The 7,367-nt window shown below is 44.8% G+C and overlaps 1 non-coding gene across 1 annotated transcript; it reads right to left on the bottom strand.

Moving 5' to 3' along the window:
• Nucleotides 1-1,623: 1,623 nt before the first annotated feature.
• TRNAG-GCC lies at nucleotides 1,624-1,695 on the bottom strand. Its single transcript has one exon. It is a non-coding gene; the product is annotated as a tRNA-Gly (tRNA).
• Nucleotides 1,696-7,367: the final 5,672 nt, after the last annotated feature.

The following is a 7,367-nucleotide window of genomic DNA, read 5'->3' as shown; positions in this document are numbered from 1 at the left end:
AAGAGTCTTTGGGTTGGATAGGCAGTAGAGATAGGAGTTCCTATCTCTAGGGCGGGCTTTCACTTTCAAGACAGAGATGCACTACTCCATCTGGAAAGGGCTTTTCCAGAAGGGAGTAGAGAAATCAATAGAAAAAATCCCTTCCCGGCCGGGGGACTCTACGTCTGGGTCTTATCTCAAACTCGGATTAGGAAGAGTGCCCTTGAACTAAAGATCAATCATAATAAACAATACAAGAAAAGAAATGGATTCTCCTGCCGGCGAGAAGGGGGAGATAGGGAAGAGGAGATGGAGATTCAGGATATATATTCACTCCACTCCATAGATAGTGAACACAGATTTTTGTTTCTCCTTTCGGGTCCGCGCTGGTGGGTTTTCCTTCCATTCTCCCTCTTCTTCCGCTCCGGAATAAGGAACCTTAGAATTCACCCTACCTGTCGATGAAAAAATGGGATTTTATAGGACCACTAGCTAGCGGATTAGTTATGGAATGTCCTACTCCTGCCTGAGCTTTCCGATCAACTAATCCCCTATTTCAGGGACATCTCTGTGTTAGGTAGGGCCAGGGATCTCTGATTAGTCGAATGAGCATGAGCCCATCCCTCTGGCCTATCATTTATTGGTCGATCCGGCGCTCCTGTATCTCCTGCGTTGCGTCTCCATGGGAGCCCTTCATACAAGTTTGCTGATAGGAGCCCCTCTAGTCGAATCAATAAAAAATAGAAGTTTAGGCTCGTCAATCGACGATCTACTGTTCCCTCTTCTCTTAGTTGCAGATGCCCATGCTTTGATTCGAGAGCCCTAGCCAGTGATGAATCCTCAGTAAGATCGGAGTATTGAATTCCTCCTCCCTTAAGTCCAGTTTGAACCCGTCCCAGCAACCTGCGCGGAGAAGACAAAGAAGTTGGGAGTCTATGCCTTGAATGAATCAGTAACAACGGATTAGTGGAATGAGGGATCAAGAGACAGATAGGGGGGGCTAACAATCATTGGTGGACCCTCCCTTGAACGAACGGTCACGTAGCTCGTGACTGAGTTGTTTAGGTTCTTGAATTCCATCTCTAGTTGGGGTTTCGGTTCGAAGGTTAGAAAATGTGGTGCGGGTTCATCTCTCTCGACCAGTTCAGGTTCAAAGGAAAGGGTGATCAGCGGGACCCAGACTTTAGATCTCTTCTCTATGGTGGGAGGGTTTTTTTCGTATCATGTTGGGGAGGCCAGGGGAGACGGATTGGATCGAGAGGCCTATGCCTCTTCTTTATCGATAGAATTCCCATCATTTGCAGTCTCCGGCGAAGAAGACAAGGGCGAGGCCCCGAACAATTTCATTGCCGTGACCTCCATCCGTCATTAGTAATCGTGATCCGCTTTTCCTATTCACTAGTACACTGCGCGCTACAACTAGCAGCCCCTTTACTAGTAAGGGAAAACGCTAGCGCGCAACGGCTGAAAAGCCAGCAACTTGTTAGGAGCAGGTTCCAACCTTTCTTATTATTAGTAAGAAAGGCGCGACGGCCCCCTACCCCTAGGGGTAGGGGCTGCTTGCTGCTCGACTCTATCTCTAAAGGAAAGGGGCTTCTGCACTGCTGCCTACTCCACTCGTTACCACTAAACGACGAAGCCAGGAGCGGAAGGAGGGACTTGAACCCTCAACCTCAGCCTTGGCAAGGCTATGCTCTACCATTAAGCTATTTCCGCCAGCTACGGTAGTGGCGAAGCACTACTGAGCAATTCACGTATCACAACATACGGATGACTTCTGTTTTTCCGCCGGACCACAGTCTTGACCTCCGATCGAGCTACGAACACGAGTAGGTAGGCGGCTAGGGCTGGTAAGGTTCCAGCCTTCTTTTTTTTTGCTTCGCGTCAGATGAGATGATGATTAGTGGGTCAGGTACAGCGTGTGCTCTTGATCACAATCACTAAAAGGGCGGGCTGGAGGGGCTGCCCTTTCCATCAATCTCCGGCCGCTCAGTGCCGCTATTGGTGCGAGTTGTAAGGAGTCTTGGTCTCGAGTCAAGCTGGGGCCTCATTTCATTCTCGTAAGGGGAATGAGTGCACCGAAAAACCAGACAAGTTGCTCCCTCGCCTCGCAGCGGCGGCATCTGTCGTCCATCCTAAGACGGCTCCTCTTATTCTACGATAATCCAAGCTGCAGCTCCACGAGTCGGAACCGGTCGATTCCTAAGCCATTCGTTCTCCCCTCTCGGTTGGCCTTTGCCAGAGCCACTAGAACAAGTAAGAGACCCTACAATGAATGAACTTAAAGAACCGCAGATTTTGACCGGATTGTACACCTTTGTGTCTGGCTATGTAGATGTGCATAAAGAAGGGACGGGACATCTCTCTCCTTTTTTTTTTTTTTCTTATAGTTGTCATAGATCTCTCTAAAATCGTCGGGGCAGTCCTTGACTTTCGCAATCCAGTCACGCAGTTCTGCGATCTCTATGTCGGGGGTGCATTTCAAGCTCAAGCCCCATTATACAGAGCGCAGTTTCGCACCTTAGTGCGTCGGGCTGATTTGCCACCGCGGGAGCCCCATATCACAATGGAGTTTCAACTGTCTTGAAATCAGGGAATGAAGTTCCTTGAGCATAGCTCCGCCCCTCTTGTTCGAGTAAGTCTATGCCTAAACACAGGGCTAGATCCGGGTGAAAAAGAAGAAGCCCAATATCAGTAAGAATAGCGGCTGCCCCCCTTTCCTGTTGGAAAGGAAAAAGGCGCCAGGGCCCTTTTAAATGACGAACCCCACAGATGATAGGCCAGGGCAAGGGCGGCATATCGACGGAGATTAGGATCAGCTTGGATGAATAAAAGAAGAATTGGTAGAAATTCTCATAGGTGAAGCAAACCCATTTTCAGACAAATAAGATAAAAAACGAAACTATAGTAGATAGGAAAGCCCCGGAGATTCTATGGAAAATGGAAAAACGTCGAAGTAAGCTGGGGTTAATGCAAGAAGACACTTCGAAGGAACGTCTCGACTAGGGGTTCGGTCCCCTCTAACTGTATCCCTTCCTTTTTAGACTAGCTCTAAATACAAAGTAGGTCGGACAGACAATTACATATATAAGCAAAATCTCGCTGTGAGCGCTACCTAAGCACTGTTGAAGGCACTCAGAGAAGAGTGGAAATAGTTCTAGGGCTTCTCACTAAGACTTTCGACTCACTGCCAAAAGCTCCTTCTTGTGCGCTAACGCTGGAAGGGATGGTTTTGGGTGGGATGGGAGAGAGACCACTGGAAGACTTAGTCGTTTAGATAGAGATAAGAGAGCTATACATAAAGAATATTGAACTCCCCAGGCGTTCACTAAATGCATTTCGCTTACAGTCACTAGGAAGGGTTCTAGTAACGAAAGATTCCTTCTATAGCTATAGGTAGGCCACATTTCTCATATTCATTTCAGTGCTTTAAGCTCTAAATCCATCTGTAGCAACATTGATCGCATCTCTAGGGATTTGACCTCATCTGCTCGTTCATAGGGGAGGTTGATCATATATCACATATCACCAGAATTTCCGGATGAAAATCTATTCTCAATAGAGAGAGACCTGTCGTAGCGAATGTATTTTGATGGGGCTGCAAATCTGAAGGGATATGGAATATGGGTCTTGTTGGTTAGCCCCGATGATCTGCACATTCCTATCTCAATTAAGCTGAACTTCGAAACTACCAACAATGTCGCCGAATACGAGGCTTGCATTCTGGGCTTACAGGCAGCTTTGGAGATAGAGATAAGATCATAGTCTATGGTGATTCTTCCCTCATAATCAACCAGGGGAAGGTGAAAAGCGAAAAGTTAGCTCGTTAACAAGCATGCCTGAAAAGCTAGCTGAGGATTTGAACAGGTCAGCTTTACCTACCAGAGACGACAATCCGTTTTTAGATGCTCTAGCCAAGATGGCCTTCATGGTTCGAATTAGACTGAAATTGCACATGGGCATCACGCAGCGTGATGAGCCCGCTTATTGCAAAGCCATTGAAATACGGGCCGAAGTATAGATTCCCTGGTTCACAGACATCGAGAACTATAAACGAGAACGAGTACCCGCCCGATGCGGATTCAAGGACTTTTGCAGGCCATTTCAGGAGTTCACCTTCCCTTCTCGTTCGATTCCACACCGGATTCACTATCTTCTGAATCATGCCCTTCCTTCTCGTGAGAGTTGATCTTCGAGTTAGAGTGTCTTCTGTCCGATTCAGGCTGATTGGATCACTGAACTGGTTCACTAAAGAAAGAATCCGCTTTCTATAGGAAAGGAAGTTTCCATGCCATTCGTCTAGCTCCCCCGGATTCGGAGCATCAAAGCAAAGAGTCGATTCTCTAAGAAAAATAGCTTATCCCCTTTATCCTTACCTGAATGGAAAACCAAGGCTGAATTTCATGCTTTCAAGCACAGTTTAATAATAATGGGGATGAGTGCTATCTTAATAGTTTATTTTATAAAGGTTGCTTCTAAGAGAAAGAGATAAAGCTAGTCTTTATATTAGTGTGTGAAATTGAAAGCAAAGCGCCTATTTTCTAGTTCCAATCAATATCAATCGGCCGTTCACGTCAGGGTCCGAAGGAAGCTTGTACTTTTCTTTTTTTATTCCCTTCCGTCATTCCTTAAGTCCCATAGGTTTGATCCTGTAGAATTTGACCATTGAACGAAGGGTACGAAATAAATCTGATTGATTTTTCGATCAAAAGTACTATGTGAAATCTTCGGTTTTTCCTCTTCCTCTATCCCTATCCCATAGGTACAGAATCAAGAGAGAACCTTTTCTTCTGTATGAATCGATCTTATTCCATTCCAATTCCTTCCCGATACCTCCCAAGGAAAATAAAATATCGAATTGGATGGATCCCAAATTGACGGGTTAGTGTAAGCTTATCCATGCAGTTATGCACTCTTCGAATAGGAATCCGTTTTCTGAAAGATCCTGGCTGTCTTCAACAAACACGAAAGTCAGTGTCAAGTTGAGGTCTACCCGGATCTAATGGAGTAGCGGGATGACCGAAACACAGTTGAGGTAAGGGGCCCCCTGTGATTATGGCTCGCCCGCCTGATCAAAGTCGAAGTACGTGGGGTCCATTTGTCATTTGTAAAGAACATCTCTTTTTGGGTCGTCAAATCGCCGAGTCGACTTCTCACCGATTCGCATTAACGCGATCCAAAGAGTCGATCACAAAGCGGATTCGCTCGCCCATTTCGTTTAGGTGTGATTCAAAGAGGCCGCGGTAACGCGAAGAAAAGTGTTGATTCGCGTGGCCTTTGACAGAACTTTTTTAAAACTTGATAACTTGCTCGTTCTTACTTCCTGGGGATACTAGTTTCTTTGCAAAGCTTATAAGTTTTTTTAGCACCTATAAGGTGAGATACGGGACATTCCATGTACCATACTGCTTTGTCATAGGAAATGACAACATTGGCGACTAAGGGGTGGCGAGAGCAAGACAAGAACTCATAAATAGGCCTTGTCCATGGGGCTACTCAAAGTGTTAGAAAAGTGTAGCATGAACAACCAGAAGCCGCAACAATAGAATAGTTTAAAAGAAAAGCGATTCCACTCTTTTCCTAAAATCCTAACCTACAGGATCAGAAGTACCTGAATATGATAAGCAACCGTCAGAAATCAGTGAGTGAAATAAGACGGATGGAGAGAAAGAATAATAATACTAGATGAAGCCTTAGTCCATTTTAACATCCAATCTTACCAAAGGTCAGAAAGGCAGATGGGCATGTCCCTTGAAACAGCTTCCATTGGCATGAGTTAGAATCCTCTCCTGCAGGAACCTGGCACCTTCCTCGCTCTCTCTTCTGCTTACTTATAATTCCTTGCTTCTGGGGACTGACTAAAAGCCTTTCTCTCCCTAACCGGATTCTGCTTGAACTGAGAAAGATCCCATGGGGCAAGGGTAACTCATACAACGAGGGAATCTGGGGTTGGCAAAAGGGTAACTATAGCGCTATCACCAGCTCCAAGGCTTAATACTACAAGAGTGGACTGAGCGCGCTTACTATTACTATTCTATCCCCACCTTATTCTCGTACTTCCTAGAGTGGAAGGTATGAGTTCGACACCCGCTTAGCCCATAGCTTTATGGCTTAGAAGAGTAGCTGGCATTGGCTCTTTGCCTTTGCTTTAGGGCAGACATTGATTGATACAAGGGAAAAAAGAGAGAAAGCACAGCTACGTAGCTAACCCAAGGTTCTGTCTTTCCTTAAGGAAGTGTTAGCTTGCTAAATGTATCCCCTCCCTTCCCTTACAGCTCTTGGAGAGGAGACAGTCGACAGATTGATCGCCAAGATCGGAGGCAGGATATCAGTGTCTTTGTATATCTGTTTTATTTATACACCTAACCATTTTTCAGATCTTATATTTCTTGTTTTCTTTTCGAGGAATAAGAAGAATGTATGATTACTGTAGAAACGTATAACCCTAACCTTTATCCTATAGTCGATCCTGTCGTAAAGCTCTCGTAAGGACTGGGGGGCACGACTTATTCAAGGAGTGGGATAAGACAAAGACAATCTTCGACACTGATAAACAATACAGAAAAGATCATATTCGACAATAAAATAGAAAAACTGGATCTACAACTATTGTGGTTCTACCATGATTTTTTTTATTTTTAGGAAATCACTCACATCCTCAATTCGGATAGCAGCACACCACCAATATCACTAAACCAAGAAAGGACCGCGGTCATACTTTTAAACGAGATAAAGCCTTTACACCTGGTATGTGCCTGGTGTTCCTATCTCCTCTTCCCGAATTACTGGTCCAAACATGCATTGCCTTTATCCATGATGCACATGGTGTTGGCAAAGGAAAAGGAATTGGAATAGGAAAAATAAAAAGCTTGAACTCAGCCCACAAGCTAAGCAAAGCAAGGAGAGAGAGAGTGATAGACTAGAAGAGCATTTGGCTTCAGAATACTTTTTTTTCTTTTTAATTTAAGAAAAAAAAAAAAAGAAAGCCAATTACCGACAAAGAAAACAACTGGATTGATCCTGTAAAGGTAGCATAACTGAAAGGGTTGTTGGATAGTAATGGTGCATTACAACATAAAGGCCCAAGTTGTTTGGTGAATTTTGAATAAAATGTTTTTAGGATGGGATGCAAAAAATGAGTTTTGTTAATTTGTAGTGTCAAATTTTGTGGCTGTGGGTATTGAAGCGACAAGGGAAAGCCATTGTTCTGGGTGATGAGGAGGAACCCGAACAACCAAAGAAGAAAGATAGATCCCCTTTTTTAGTAGGCAACTTCTATTCCTAGGAAGTACTTCAGAGTTCCCAGATCCTTGATCTCAAGCGCCTACTGATCTACGACCACCCTTGCTTGTTTCCTATCAATCCAATTCGAAAGGGCCTTTCGAGCC

Source organism: Salvia splendens, unplaced genomic scaffold, assembly GCF_004379255.2.
Source record: "Salvia splendens isolate huo1 unplaced genomic scaffold, SspV2 ctg328, whole genome shotgun sequence".
In the NCBI taxonomy this organism is placed as follows: domain Eukaryota; kingdom Viridiplantae; phylum Streptophyta; class Magnoliopsida; order Lamiales; family Lamiaceae; genus Salvia; species Salvia splendens.
Note: the sequence above shows the minus strand (reverse complement) of the source record. Positions and strands in the feature narration are given on the sequence as shown.